This window comes from Littorina saxatilis, linkage group LG8 (assembly GCF_037325665.1).
Source record: "Littorina saxatilis isolate snail1 linkage group LG8, US_GU_Lsax_2.0, whole genome shotgun sequence".
NCBI classification, from domain to species: Eukaryota; Metazoa; Mollusca; class Gastropoda; order Littorinimorpha; family Littorinidae; genus Littorina; species Littorina saxatilis.
Window position 1 is genome coordinate 36450099 of NC_090252.1, and position 15783 is coordinate 36465881.

At 41.8% G+C, this 15783-nt stretch overlaps 1 long non-coding RNA gene across 1 annotated transcript; it reads left to right on the forward strand.

Moving 5' to 3' along the window:
* Positions 1-1432: 1432 nt before the first annotated feature.
* LOC138973422 (uncharacterized) lies at positions 1433-15212 on the forward strand. Its single transcript, XR_011458016.1, has 6 exons — positions 1433-1709; positions 2468-2614; positions 6342-6518; positions 7743-7868; positions 9910-9998; positions 10527-15212. It is a non-coding gene; the product is annotated as an uncharacterized lncRNA (long non-coding RNA).
* The last annotated feature ends 571 nt before the right edge of the window (positions 15213-15783 follow it).

Here is a 15783-nt window from a genome sequence, read left to right on the forward strand (position 1 = left end):
CAACCCCAACCCCGTCGGGTTGACCCAAGTGGTCACTGGCCGACAGACTAATAGTACACTCTTTGACTGCAATTTATGTTCCTTATATAGTCAAACGCATCTTTTTTTTAATTTCCATTATGAGGTAAAAGGTGGTGTAAAGCTGTGGAAAAACCCAGGAAACCGTTGTGTAAATACCTGAGGATGCGCTTTGAAGTCCTAAAACGTTGTGTAAATATCTGAGCATGCGCACTCGTGGTGAAAACTTGTCAAAATTCACTGTACGTCTAATTTTAGCTGCGCACGAATCTTCCAACGCTTGGCTTGGAAACAACAATGGCGCTCCAAGGAAAAGGAGATTTTTCACCGTTTCGAAACAAAATCTCCAGTCCTGTAACATTGGAATAATGTCATATCACCTATATTTATCATCACGGATCTGGAAAGGACATTGCTTAAATTGCGTCTACGTACAACTATAATTCACCTGAGCAATGAAAGCTTGCACGCTGTGACATTTCTGTTGGCTGCAGAGTGTTTCTGCTTGTGAGATCTAAAAGCGACAAGCAATAATGATTGTGAACGTTAAACAATGAGCGATTACGACAATTCCTACAACAGACATGTAGTTTCTGTAGCCTTATGAGTATATGCTGCAAGAACATTTCTTTTTATTTTACGCCAGGCCACCGTAAACTATCTCTAGAACGTTGTGAACGACAGCACACTGAAATGTCGCGCGACACACATTTGCCAGCAGACCGACTTTGGAACTCATGACGTCAAATGTTCAAAACAAATTGCAACATTTGTTTCCAAAATACGTCATGTCTGGCCGATGTTTTGATTCTCCAGAGTGTTGCAGTCTTGCAAGAGTAAACAAAATCTTCTTGTTTGTTTTGTTCTCCAGAGTATGGCAATCCGTTTGTAAAGAAATTACGTTTTTTCCTGTTGATCTAAATAATGAATTATTTAACTAAATAATGCATTATATAGCTAAATAATGCATTTTTTTAGCTAAATAATTCATTATTTACACAAAAGTAAAAAGTGTGATTGTTGTAATTAAATAAATCTTTTATTTACTAAACAATTCATTATTTAATAAAAAAATCCATTATTTACTATATAATGCATTCTATATTATAGAATGCATTCTATATTATAGAATGCATTCTATATTATAGAATGCATTCTATATTATAGAATGCATTCTATAGTATAGAATGCATTCTATAATACAGAATAATAGAATGCATTCTATATTATAGAATGCATGATATAGTATAGAATGCATTCTATAATATAGAATGAATTCTATATTATAGAATGCATTCTATAGTATAGAATGCATTCTATATTATAGAATGCATTCTATAATATAGAATGCATTCTATACTATAGAATGCATTCTATACTATATAATGCATTCTATTACGAAACTACTACAGGACAGCTCCGCATGGCTCGGTCAGTAAAAGAGGGATTTTTGGCAAATATCTGTACAATTTCTTGTTGAAATCGGCTCCCGACACATTTCAAACAACTAATACATCTGAATTTACCTGTTAGTACCTGTTAGATGCAAGAATATTGACAAAAGAAATTAATAATCATTTACATGTTTTTTTATCGAGTACCTTCGTCTTCCAAACCTGGCCGCCATTTGTAACGGGTGGATTTCTCTTCACTTCAAGTTCAACTACAGTATAACCACTAAAGTGTATAAGGTAGGTGAACGTAATTCGGTCTTATTTCATCAGTATGTTGTTGAAGATCGATAACAGATGTTTGTTTAGTCAACTGTCAGTAGCTATAGGAGAAGTTTGTGAATCGGAATCTGACTCACACTGCAGTACTCGTCACGTGCTTGACGGCTTTTTGCTCTTCATCGGCAATGTTCATCTCACCAGAGCCATAGATCACAAACTCCATACTGTCTTTACTGACTAACTCCCTCCCGTCTACGTATTTTGGACCCCGTATTCCACTCATGTAGTCGAATTCGTGAGTACAAATTATGCTGTGACGCAGAAATTTGGTTCATTGCAAAAAATCATTTTTTCTTGTCCAAGGGCAAGGGACGTAACCACTCGGAGCGTTTTGGGGTAAAATCTATCGGATTCCCCGAAGTCTCTCTCTCTCTCTCTCTCTCTCTCTCTCTCTCTCTCTCTCTCTCTCTCTCTCTCTCTCTCTCTCTGAGTCTCTCTCTCTCTCTCTCTCTCTTTACAATATTATTATTAGGTGTTACTGTTGATCAAGAAATAAATTGGCAAACTCATTTGACTTTGAGTGATAAAAATTAGTATTTTAGAATTTGTATTTATCCTACAAACTGAGATGAAAAAATCTAACTAATTAAATTAAATTGGCAAACTCACTTGAGTAAAATTTGCAAATTAGTATTTGTAAGAATTTGTATTTATCCTTCAAAACTGAATTTTCATAAACACGTGTATTTCACTCTTTGAACCACTTCTGCTTACAGTTTTTACAACCACAGGGGAACATTATGGACACAGGTGCAACAAACCTAGATGCAGATTTGATTATCGACGCTGTGGCAACATGTGTGCAGCGGGTTTTGGAGTCTCCTGATAATGAAGAGCATCTTCAACTTCTAGCAGTCCAAGAAGTATGTGGTCAAAAAAGAATGACTTTCTTTACCTGGCATATTGATTTTATATGCATGTCAACTGAGCTTGATCAAAACAAAAGTCATAGTCATGAATTATATCAAATCGTTTGTCTTTTGTCCAGGATATTTTGACCTGGGGACAGGTTGACAATTGGTAAGAGGGACAAGCTGACCAGTGCCAGTGGTAACCAGGCCAACCCCCTCCTAGTTATCTGCTTATAATTCAGCTGTGGACAATTGAACGCAGGACAGCCAACCATAGCTGCTAGATCGTAATTCTTCTACTGTGCAGAAAATGTTGTTAAAAATTGTCCAGTCGCAGTTCTACGACTATGACACATTGATAGGCTACTATTTCACACTTGGAGGTTTTGTTCCACTCTCGTCCAAAATATGGAAGGTTAAAGCTGATTGTCATAATTTTCACGAGTTTTACGAATACGAATACTTTATTATCTCATACAGAGAAATTTCAGTGTGGTGCACATTAAAAGACAAAACAAATAATAAGACACCTGGTATCAGTGGTAAATAAATCTCATGTTCCCCATGCAATAACTCGAGGTGGTGAATGGGTTTGAGCTTTCATGTGAAACGTGGATTGTCAAAGTAAAAGCCAATCAGGCTGATTGTTTGATGTGTGGAACCATCGTGGCTTTGGATTTGTGTTTCCGAGGACAACGATTGTAAGCATTACCCCCCGCGGGTTAGGGGGAGTCCCATATATACTGTTCAAAAAAAGAAACGCATAGTTGCTACTTGCCAAATTTGTTTTATTTTTCGAAAAAATTAACAGAAAATCCAATATTTAGATTATTTGTTTGAAATTTGGTATGGACACAGTTGAATGCACACACAGTTCATTTGCATCTTCAAATCAATCAGTCAATCAATACGATTGGGTGCCGAGGCTGTCAAGTCAGTAGGGGGTGTGACTGCCTTGAGCAGCAACAACTGCCCGGCACCTTCTGGGCATGGACTGGATCAGATGCCGGATATCTTGCTGTGGGATGGTGTCCCACTCCTCCTGAAGTGCCTGCAATAGATCGCGGTGATTTGCCGGCGCTTCTTCTCGCCTGCGCACACGTCTGTCCAATTCATCCCAGAGGTGTTCTATCGGGTTCATGTCTGGCGACATGGATGGCCAGGGAAGCACCTGGACATGGTGGTCGGTGAGGAACTGGGTGGTGAGTCGTGCTGTGTGCGGGCGAGCGTTGTCCTGCTGGAATATGGCATCCTGGTCAGCCAGAAGAGGAAGGGCGTGTGGGCGCAGAATTTCCTCCACGTATCGCTGGGCAGTTATGCGCCCTTGGACGTGCACCAGGGTGCTCCTTCCAGCGGTATTGATCGCCCCCCACACCATGACGCCTCCACCACCATGAACGGGTGCCTCATCCACACAGTTGGGCGCGTAACGTTCGTTTACTCTCCGGTAGACCCTCCTCCGACCATCATGTCGCTGGAGCAGGAAGTAGGACTCGTCGCTGAACCACACGTGTCTCCAGTGATTCCGGACGGTCCAGCGAAGGTGCTGGTTGCCCCACTGCACTCGGTTCTGGCGATGGCGGCGGGTGAGGACAGCTCCTCTGTGAGGTCTGCGAGCTCTCAAACCAGCTTCATGCAGGCGGTTCCGCACGGTCTGGTCCGATAATCGGTGTGGCCCGGGGAGAGCCTGGACAGAAGATGAGGCCGACAGGAAACGATCCCGGAGGTGGCGGAGCCGTATGAAGCGGTCGTGAGCAGCAGTTGTCGCCCTTAGTCTTCCCGCTCGTGGCAAGTCAGCAACGGAGCCAGTGCTAGTGGCTTGAAACCTGACCCACAGTCTACTGATGGTGCTCTGGGACACGTGGAAGTGCCTGGCGATTGCACTTTGACTTTGGCCTGCTTGTAAACGACCCAATGCAATTTGGCGGTCTTCTCTGCTCAATCGGGCCATCTTTCGTCGCTGAATTGTCGTCTGATTTCTTTGTGGCGAACAATCCGCTTTTATGGGTTTTGGAAGACATGGTGAGAGCTCAATATTCCCCGAGTTTCACGAGATTACACTGAAGCATGACGAGTGGTCATGCCAAATGAGCAATTTTGACATTGTAGCCACTGATAACGCATGCGTCACGTGCAGAGCTCACTTGTGGCAATGGACGAAAGGTCGACGACCAGATAAACATTTTCTGCAGTTTGGTGGATATCCTTGTAGCCATATAACTAAATTAACCAAATATTACAAGCTATGCGTTTCTTTTTTTGAACAGTATATATTGGTTGGGACGAGAAAGAATTTACTCGATGCTCCCCAGCATGTCGTAAGAGGCGACTAACGGATTCTGTTTCTACTTTTACCCTTGTTAAGTGTTTCTTGTATAGAATATAGTCAATTTTTGTAAAGATTTTAGTCAAGCAGTATGTAAGAAATGTTAAGTCCTTTGTACTGGAAACTTGCATTCTCCCAGTAAGGTAATATATTGTACTACATTGCAAGCCCCTGGAGCAAATTTTTGATTAGTGCTTTTGTGAACAAGAAACAATTGACAAGTGGCTCTATCCCATCTCCCCCCTTCCCCCGTCGCGATATAACCTTCGTGGTTGAAAACGACGTTAAACACCAAATAAAGAAAGAAAAGAATTGTAAGCATTCACTCTCAAAGATCCAATCAATGTTGATAATTACCGCGGCGACTCATGGTCAATTTGCAACTTATCTCTGTAATCGCAAAATCCACAACGAAAAGTCATAAACACTTAAAAGAAAAGAAATATGCTCAACACTTACTGAATTCACAGGTATGATGGCAGCTCTGTACATTTTCAGACTGGAAGAAAAGCGTCAACAAGCTACGTTTGACGTCACATACAAGTTTAACGTGTTATCTCGTGCTACTGTGACGATGCTTTGTGGCCCGGAGTTGGATTCTAAAAATTCGTCTCCCTGTGGGTTATTGTGCATTTTGTTGCACAACCAAAATGATGACAAAAACGATGTTTGGTGGCTTGTTTTCAGACCAGCACTTTGTTGTTGGTTCTCAGGGAGCATATCGCCTTTTGTCTCATATTTATTAAGGGCGGGGATATAGCTCAGTTGGTAGCGCGCTGGATTTGTATTCAGTTGGCCGCTGTCAGCGTGAGTTCGATCCCAGGTTCGGCGGAAATTTATTTCAGAGTCAACTTTGTGTGCAGACTCTCTTCGGTGTCCGAACCCTCCCCCCGTGTACACTACATTGGGTGTGCACGTTAAAGATCCCACGATTGACAAAAGGGTCTTTCCTGGCAAAATTGCTTAGGCACAGTTAATAATTGTCTACCTATACCCGTGTGACTTGGAATAATAGGCCGTGAAAGGTAAATATGCGCCGAAATGGCTGCAATCTACTGGCCGTATAAAATTTCATCTCACACGGCATCACTGCAGAGCGCCTAGAACTGTACCCACGGAATATGCGCGATATAAGCGTCATTGATTGATTGATTAACCGCGGCCTTCGGCCTTGGTCGATAAAGATGAAACAAAAGACGATATGGTCCATTTGGACCAACAAAAAAGCTGGTCTGTCAACAAGCCACCAAACATCTTATAATGTTCAATTGTCAGATTATTGTCGGCTGTATGAGCCTATAAGCTACGCTTACTGGTTCAAGTCATGTACTGATGTAACCAATGGTTTTTTGTTTTAGAGGCTTTTCCCTTCAATCTTCATAAATTAATGTTTAACAATCTTGTTTTCTCCAGCAACCAGCAGTTCCTCTTCATGGAGCCGAAGGCCAAACCAGTTACCGACCAGTTGGCAGAATGAAAAAGGACATCGATATGGACTTTGTATGTGACCTGCTTTTTCAGCTGCACATGCCTTTGCAGCTCTGTGTCAAGTTAGTCGACCAACTCTCCACAAACGCCTAAGAGATGAAGGTATCTTTTTTTCATCATTATCAATGTGTGTGATTGATCATGCGTTTGCTCCCCCATTATTAATATTATTATGTTTATTTATTTTTGTCATTTGTCCGATTGGTTTAGTACTTTTGTTTCAAACAGGACACACCCGAAAAAGAAAAAAACAAACTAAATAGCAATCAAACGTCAGCACTTTTACTTTGATTGGCACACAAACTGCATGATTTCCTGACAGAGCTTTTTGCTTGACAGGTTGAACTAAACAGTTTGCCAGTTTCTCAGTGTCAGCCATAAATAGTTAACCTTATTAAAAGACCGTGAATTTCCTGCTGTACCGACACCATCTACAAGTTAGTGATGAAACTTTACTTTCCGTGATTGTGGAGGTTTGTGGCGACATTCAAAGCAAATTAAAGCAGACGCGAGACTTAGTCAGTTGGAGTTGTCTTCCATACTCCTTACTTTAGTGTGCTGTAGACGGGTGTACACAAACGGCTCATACCGCAAACGGTTTGGAAAACGCAAGATCTGCACTGTTTGAAGATTTATATCTTGACTTACTTGACTTATTCCTGTAGACTCCCTGTGGAGCATAGGGCCGCAACAACTCCTCGCCAACGCACTCGGTTCTGGGCAGCTCCTTTCAGTCGGGGCCATGTCGTGCCAGCTGCCGAAGATTTATACCAGGAAAGGAAAATTATCAAATAACGTGCTGTCCGAAGGAATGGAGTTCTTGATAGGACATTTGACCACCATGTGGTTATGTGAATCGGACACTTGAGCCTTTTAATCGGTCTATGTGTAATGTCCGATGCCTAACGACATCCCTGCAATTACACATTAACATGCTTCCATTTGAAACTTCAAGGTCATCGTGGATTGGCGCCCGACGAAAGCTAATTGAAGCCCGACGGAGCGAAGCGACAGAGGGCTTCAATTAGATTTTGGGAGGGTGTTAAATGTTATTGTAATTAAATCTGACGACGATCTCTTTCCTACTTGTAAACTGACGCTCAAAGCTAACCGAAACTAGTAGAGGTTGTATCAATGCGCCCCGCCAGCAGGTTGTTAATGGCTTTTTTAGTGAATGTACAACGACAAGTAATGACCAGTAAAATTTATTGAGTTGGGGCATTCTAACCAATTACAGGATCTGTTTCATTAAAACAGCAACTTGATTGAAGTACATTATTAATTAAACTTTAATCCAATAATAATATTACCTTTGTTTATTTGCAGGGATTGACACCTCGTGCAACAGATTCACGGACATTTCTGAGGAGGACTTGGAACGCCATGTCAGGGAGATCAAGGGTCATGACGGGCCATCTCCGCTCTAGAGGCGTTTTCGTCCAACAACAAAAGGTAATTGACATGCTGCTCAGAGTGGATCCTGTGGGAGTCGCAGAGAGATTGAAAGTTGCGATTGCTCGCAGGGTCTACTCTGTGCCATGTCCACATTTCTTGTGGCACCTGGATGGCCATCACAAGCTCATAAACTGGAAACTGGTAATCCATGCCTGTGTTGATGGGTTTTCAAGGACAATTATATATTTGTACTGTGCTCATAACAACAGGTCAGATACTGTAGAGAAGCTATTTTGCGAGTCCACTCAACACTTTGGCTGGCCCTTCCATGTGAGAATTGATTACGTTGGTGAGAATGTGAAGGTGTGGGCTGCAATGGAGAACCACAGGCAGCAGGAAAGGTCTGTTATTGTTGGCTCTTCTGTGCACAACTCTAGGGTTGAACGTATGCACTTGGATGTGAAAATCCAAGTGCTGGAAACCTTCAAGTCTGTGTTCCTGGACATGGAGGAAAAAAGGCATCTTGTGCAGAGACAATGATGTTGACCTGTTTTGTCTTCATTATGTCTTCTTGCCAAAGATCAACAAAGCATTGCAGGAGTTCCGTGCAGGTCACAACAACCATTTTTTTGCGCACAGAACACAATCAAATTCCTCTGTTCTATGCCAACGAAGATCTTATTGCCTAGCACATTCCGTAAATTCATCTAATGTCGGTTCGCGAATGTACTCTTTTTATACACATTGAAATTTCTATAATTCCATAGCCGTGGTAACCGGCACGGTTGGCCTAGTGGTAAGGCGTCCGCCCCGTGATCGGGAGGTCGTGGGTTCGAACCCCGGCCGGGTCATACCTAAGACTTTAAAATTGGCAACCTAGTGGCTGCTCCGTCTGGCGTCTGGCATTATGGGGTTAGTGCTAGGACTGGTTGGTCCGGTGTCAGAATAATGTGACTGGGTGAGACATGAAGCCTGTGCTGCGACTTCTGTCCTGTGTGGCGCACGTTATATATGTCAAAGCAGCACCACCCTGATATGGCCCTTCATGGTCGGCTGGGCGTTAAGCAAACAAACAAATAGCCGTAGTATTCTCATTTCTTCTGACAAAGTACACACGTACACAATAGCGGCGTCAGCGAATTACAAACAATTACTCAGTTACCTATTAGCCTGACACAGTTCAGTTATGGTAAAGTACAGCAGTCCCTCTCATGAACGAACACCCTTGGGCCATAGCAAAACTGTCCGTACATTGCAGGTGGCCGGTCACGCCACCCCCTCCCCCATACACTCACACAGAGATACACAAACAACAGGATTGAGTCTATGCTAACCACTTCTTGTGGCTACTAAACAATAACAACAAACTCCTAACGCCTGATGGGTACACGTGCACCCAATTTATCAGTGACTGTCATCACGCCTTTGCGGCTGTGACCTTTGTACCAAGAGCTGGACTGCTCTGTTATCGATTTTCTTGTGGTGAAAATTTGACGATGGTCTGTCCGTACATTGGAGGTATGACCTGCTGTTGGGACCGAAAATGAGTGTTCGCGTCCACGTTGTGCAGGTGGCCGTTTAGGGGGGGGCAGTTATAGAAGGAAAACACTCTGTGCCAAGTTAATGTGTCCGTACATGTCAGGTGGCCGCTCACGCCGGGGGTGCGTACATTGCAGGGACTGCTGTAAAACACTATATTTTGATGAATAATACAAATTGTATGCAGCACCATAATAGTGGGAGTTTATTAAAAAGAATAAGTTAAAAACGTCATTTAGTTGTAAAGTACAGGAAAGTTACATAATGGATCAAGGTTGGTTTACAATGAATAAAACCAGGAGGACTGTAAGAGGAGATTTGATTTGTAATTTAATTTTTAATGGAAAAGGGTCTCTAATAAAATGGGGAGGAATGTAAGAGACATGTAAGATTTGGGTTGGAATATAATCATTCGTAATTAAAAGGGGTCCTCGATGAAAAGGGGAGGAAGGTTAGAGACACTGATCAAGACAACTAAGAGGGTTGGGTATACCAAGACAGTAGCAGACTAGATGTAAGTTATATAGGGTATGAATGACACAATGGTAATGATGTGCAGATTCTCGACTGACAAAAGAGCGCAGTTGATTTAGACCATACCAGAGACGCAGACGTATTGCCTGCATCAGTGCATGGGAGCACTTGCACGTGAGTAAACTCGGCAGAACATTGTCGCCAGTAACTAAGTTTGCCGTCTCCAGTAGAGAATTGGCGCTAGAGTCACACTCCTTGCAGACGTAGCGCAGTGTAAAATTATATGTTGTAACATGACTCGTGTTGTAGTTTATGAGGCCGATGTCTTAACACTACGCCACTGCACCCTTCCTTGTAGAAATGAATACATAAACTTCCCCCACATTCAAACAGAAAGAAAATCTTGGTAGATTGGCATACCTTTGCCTGAACTAGTAAAATCTCTGATGTCGAAGGCACTCACACACACACATGGTTAGCTGGTGTAACAATCTTTATTTACTCCTGTGACATGTTAACTTTCTCACTATTCTTCATATATTTTAGTGTTTTCATGTTTATGGTTGTTATCGTGTTATTTGGTTGTTTTAAGAGCAGATGAACCACACTTCTCCATCCATTGTTTAATTGTATGGACTACAGATTGTCTTATAGTTATATATCTACATGACTTTTTTTTCTCTCTTTTTTTCTTCTGTTCAGCGGACATACGACTTTGAGCAGAGCAAAGCGGTAAAATAAACAACTCTTCTTGCTGCTGGAGAAAGTTCCACAGGAGCAGATGGACCCGATGCATCTAATTCAGTAATTGGTCGCCGAAGAAACATGGTGGAGCCAGACTTTTTGCTATTGCTAGATTAAGTTGTCTTTTTACTGGCGAGCGTGGAAACTGTGGAAGGCACCGGTCACCTGATGGATCTTTAGAACTAGAAGGTGTGATCAGTTATAAGTGACTATGAATGTTATTGGTAAAGCAGAGCCAGTGCTATTTTCCCTAAGTTACTGCAGCAAGATCTTGTGAGTCTGAGTGTGACATGACATAGTTAAAGCTCTTTAGCCTTTGAATGTTACCTAGAGGGTGTGCTGTTACCCATTATTCATGGAATTCATGCAAGGTTTATGAGTATTGGACACTTTTGTGAATTTAACCAACATATTTTGATGTACAACAGGGATGGCCAAATCTCAAAATGTTCACCTGCCAGCCGGGCGAGTAACTTCAAGAAAGTCACTAGCCAGCCAGAAATTTTGCTGGCCTGGTACATACCACAAAACAAATTATGTGTGTTAGACTTCTTTACACAATTAAAATGGCGTCGACACACACAGGATCCTCATTTTTGTTTGACAAGAACATGGCGATGATTTTGCAGACCACAGAATTTCCTGCATCTGCAGTGCTTTTATGGCTTTAAAACTCAATATAATAGTATAGCCGATTAATCAACAAACAAGAAAGTTAATTCTTGGAAATTGTCCGCTGGAAGTACTCAATAATTGTGCAACTTTTTGATCATTCTGATTCATTACATCATCCAAAACGTTTGGAATGAAGAAAATGGATGAAATACAAGAATTAAAAGTTCCGACATTATTTTAAAAAGTTTTTTTGTGTGTTAAATGCAGCTGAAGAGCGTCGAACCCGTGACCAACAATGTAAGGAAAAGCAATCCGGCACTTTACCAACTGAGCTAATAGTCTATCTCATGGTTAGCGAGGGAGATTTAGGGTAAGGGTATCTAATTCCGACCGATTGAGATTATTGTTTTATTCTCAAGGCTCTAAATCGTAAAATTTAGCAAATATGTCTTGTCTGGTAAGACCAGCGTTTTCCGTACGCAAGTCTTGTTTTAGATAGGTGCCCGTGTTGTTTCTTTCCGTTATTAAAGAAGCGTTTGTCGGTAAACATTGGAGGTAGGTGTGGGAACCTAAATCCGACTGGGGGGTATCTAATTCCGACCGAAATCTACTCGGAACTAAATGACAGTAAAGCAATGTTTCTCTGCGGCTTGTGTTGATCGTGTAGTTGGAGTATTGATCGTCCAGGATGAGGTGTTTGTGAATATCAAATCTCTTCTGTCCTTTTTCTGTCATCCCAACAAATATTGCTTGTTCCTAGATCTATCTATACAATGGATCAAGGTCATATGTGATAAAGGCTAAATACGATTCTGTCAATTTTCTCTTACACCGAGAGTGGGCACACACACATACTAACGCACACACAAACGCACACACCACACACACAAACACAACTTCGTGATTTTCGTTGAGCGAAACACTCTATTCGCTTACTGAGGCTTACATGCTCGCAAACACTGATAAGCACCCATCCACGCACTTGCGATGTTGGTGTCGATTCATCAGTTTAGAAGACAAGAGCGGGCGCACCTGTCATGAAGTGGTTGCGGCATTTACTTTATCAAAACAAGATTCATTGGTCATCTATATATATATACTACTAGTGTCTGTGTGTCTGTGCGCGATGCACGGCCAAAGTTCTCGATGGATCTGCTTCAAATTTGGTGGGCATATTCAGGTACACCCGGGACACAACCTGGTCGATGAGATATTTCAACACGTGCTCCCAGCGCGCACAGCGCTAAACCGATTTTGTTTTTTGTGCTGAACCGATTTTTTTTTTCTGGATCCACTACCAGTAACTCTTCCTTATCTTCTCCAGTGTTTTTAGCCGCGATTATCTCCCTTCCTCCGTGCGGTGCGCCGGCAAAGCCGGTGTACACCCGGCATAGCCGGGTCCCCGGCACAGCCGGGTATTCGGATCGACTTCTTCCCGGCGCAGCCGTACCCGGCGAAGCGGGTATTCATCTAGTTATAAATACCGGCACGGTTGGCCTAGTGGTAAGGCGTCCGCCCCGTGATCGGGAGGTCGTGGGTTCGAACCCCGACCGGGTCATACCTAAGACTTTAAAATTGGCAATCTAGTGGTTGCTCCGCCTGGCGTCTGGCATTATGGGGTTAGTGCTAGGACTGGTTGGTCCGGTGTCAGAATAATGTGACTGGGTGAGACATGAAGCCTGTGCTGCGACTTATGTCTTGTGTGTGGCGCACGTTATAATGTCAAAGCAGCACCGCCCTGATATGGCCCTTCGTGGTCGGCTGGGCGTTAAGCAAACAAACAAACAAAAAATCTAGTTATAAATACACAATCTGATACCTTCCCGTGTTCATACGATTTTTCAAGAGTCATAAACGTAAACAATCAATGATTTTAATGGGATTTTTTACAGCGTTTTGCATTCTCTGCGAGGTGGTCGGATTTAGATACCCACTCAAAAACTGGGTTCTAAATCCGACCGATAAGATTTTCTCCTATTCGATTAAAAGGTGCCAGAAGACTTAGTCCGAACTATCAAAACACACTTCCAAAAACACATAGTAACATCCATTTCAATCAAACAGAACTCTGTTCGTCAAGTTTTACGACCTTTTTGTAAGAAATGTATGACGTACTTTTTCGCTACGAAGTTGCAGTTTCGCTCTGCGGGGGATCTGCCAAAGCAGACGACACAAGGCAAATTTTCGCGCCGGAGCCGATGACGCAATTAACTCTCGTGACAAAACGATTGGTCCGTAAAGTCGCGTCATCAACCTGTTCATGACTGGCCCGAGTATGAATGGCATTCCTTCTGTTGTGGTGACGTGCACACATCATCTTTGATGTGACTGGGAAAATCGGTCGGATTTAGGTACCTCAAAAATCGGTCGGAATTAGATACCTTTACCCTAAATATTACACTAGAGTTCTCGAGCATGGGAATCAGTATTGACCCAACTCCAGTTTTCAACTCTTTCTGTTGGTATTTGTGTACTCTATATTTTCGTTAGAGGCAAGTTAATAACTGACCCTTTGCTCCCGATCACTTCATATAAGTATGGAAAGCAATATCAACAGGCGTTAATTTCAAGCGTGACCGACTTGTTGTCTGGCTCCGAAATGCATTGACCAATGGCCGAATGGCGCTGACGTCATTGCATGTAAGGATTTTCCTACCCTGATTGCAACATTTTTGATGACATACTATGGATTATATTTGGGACGACAACATTCTATTTGACATTTTTCAACTATTTTGTATTTTCTGAACTCTTTGTTCTTGTATCTTGTTCATTTTAGTTCAGTCAAAAGTTTTTGAGTCATGTACTGAAAATCTAATGTAATATTATAGGAAAATATGCGTATTCAACAAATTGACTAATTGTTGTAAATTTGCCTTGTGTGACTCGTTTATTTGTGACATTGTCTTATTGATTCATTTTTTTGGATTTCGGGATTTTTTCAGAAATGATGGAGATTACAAGAGGCTTGAAACAACAAAGATCATTTGAACAGGAAGTGTGATGTATTATAACTGACATTGGTTGTGTCCCAATTTACAAGTGTGTTTTGTTGTGGGCCAAAGAAAAGAGCATGTGTATTTTTTTAGGTACTGTCTCTTTTCTTCAGCCGACGATGCAATCACACTTGCATATTGGGATACTGTTATTGATGTATTGCAGTAACAATACATTACACTACCTGATCAAATGACCTTTGTTTCTTCAAGCCTCTTGTTATCTCCACTATTTTTGATAAAAGTCCCAAAATCAACTTTGATTGACAATTACAATGCTGTCACAAAAACAAAAAAAAACCAGATGCCTCAAAAATCAAACCAATGACATTCTCATCTTCATGCAATTATGAATCTGCTGAGCCCAAGAAATTTCACTGGTTTGATAATTACGACGTAGTAATTAGTAAATTTGTTTAAAAAATACAGGCCTTTCGAGCTCAACAACCTGATTGACTGCCAGACTGCAAAATGCTGCCTTACCACTTGGTGATTTTTCTGGCAAACCACTAACCCCCCCCCCTCCATTGCATGGGTTCTTGGAATAAATTCCTAAGGGCTCTGATAATACCCCGGGGGAACCCGGGCTGCTAGTATCTTATAAAACAGGGCCTTGAAAATGTTCTGTTGTGGGTCTTTAAATGTAGGGAGTCCTCTATGGGGTAAGGTGGTTCAGGGTGTATGAGGTGAGGCGGTGCAAAGATTTACATTTTGTCAAGGTTGTACATGTTTGATGACAGTTATTTCTCATTAATTTTTATCGTTTGATAAGTAATGACTAAATGTTCCCGTGATTTGTTCTTCATTGTATTGGTTATTTATTTTCCAGCGTGACTTAGTTGCGTGCTTGTTCATGCTTAATATTGGCCATTCCATTTTGAAGCCTGAGGTTCACAACCATACCTCAGGATCAAATGTCTTCATTTCTATACCATATTATTTTCAATTTTGGGAAAGTTAGTTAGGGTTAATATCATTTTTGATCAATTGTACACTTGACCTTTGTCTTCATTAATAAAATGTGGACTTCCAATTATTTTGTTTGTGTAAGTTACAGACTGTGTGCTCTTCGAATGTACATGTACTACAATAATCGTGTGGTGTGCGTTAAAATGATTATGTGGGCTGCGTGAGCATGGGAAAAGTGATTGTGTCTTTCGCGTGAGTATGCGTATTAAAGCAATGTTGTTGTCTATGTGAGATTGCGAAAGAGTGCGTAAAGTAGTCGTGTTGTCTTCGTGGGAGTGCGTAGCGAGTGAATCTGTCATAGGTACGCAGAATTTGGCGACTGCAAGACACGCTGCATATAATTTTGCTAGCTGGTAGGGCTCCATCATGAGTAAACACGATACAATTTGAGGCTGACGATGTGGGCTTCTACGTGTAGTCCTTGACATCTTTCAGGTACGATAACTAAAATTATTCCATCGTAGTGGGTGCTGTGGTGAAAGATAAATTGTGCATGTGAAAAAAATCAGTTTTTTTCTCTTGGTGAAACAATAAGTCGAGTTAGTTACAGGCATATGTAAGTCTCTACAGTTTTTATTTGATTTGTGTTCGCTTTCGCGGAACTTAATTGGGATTTCCTTGATCATACCACTAGT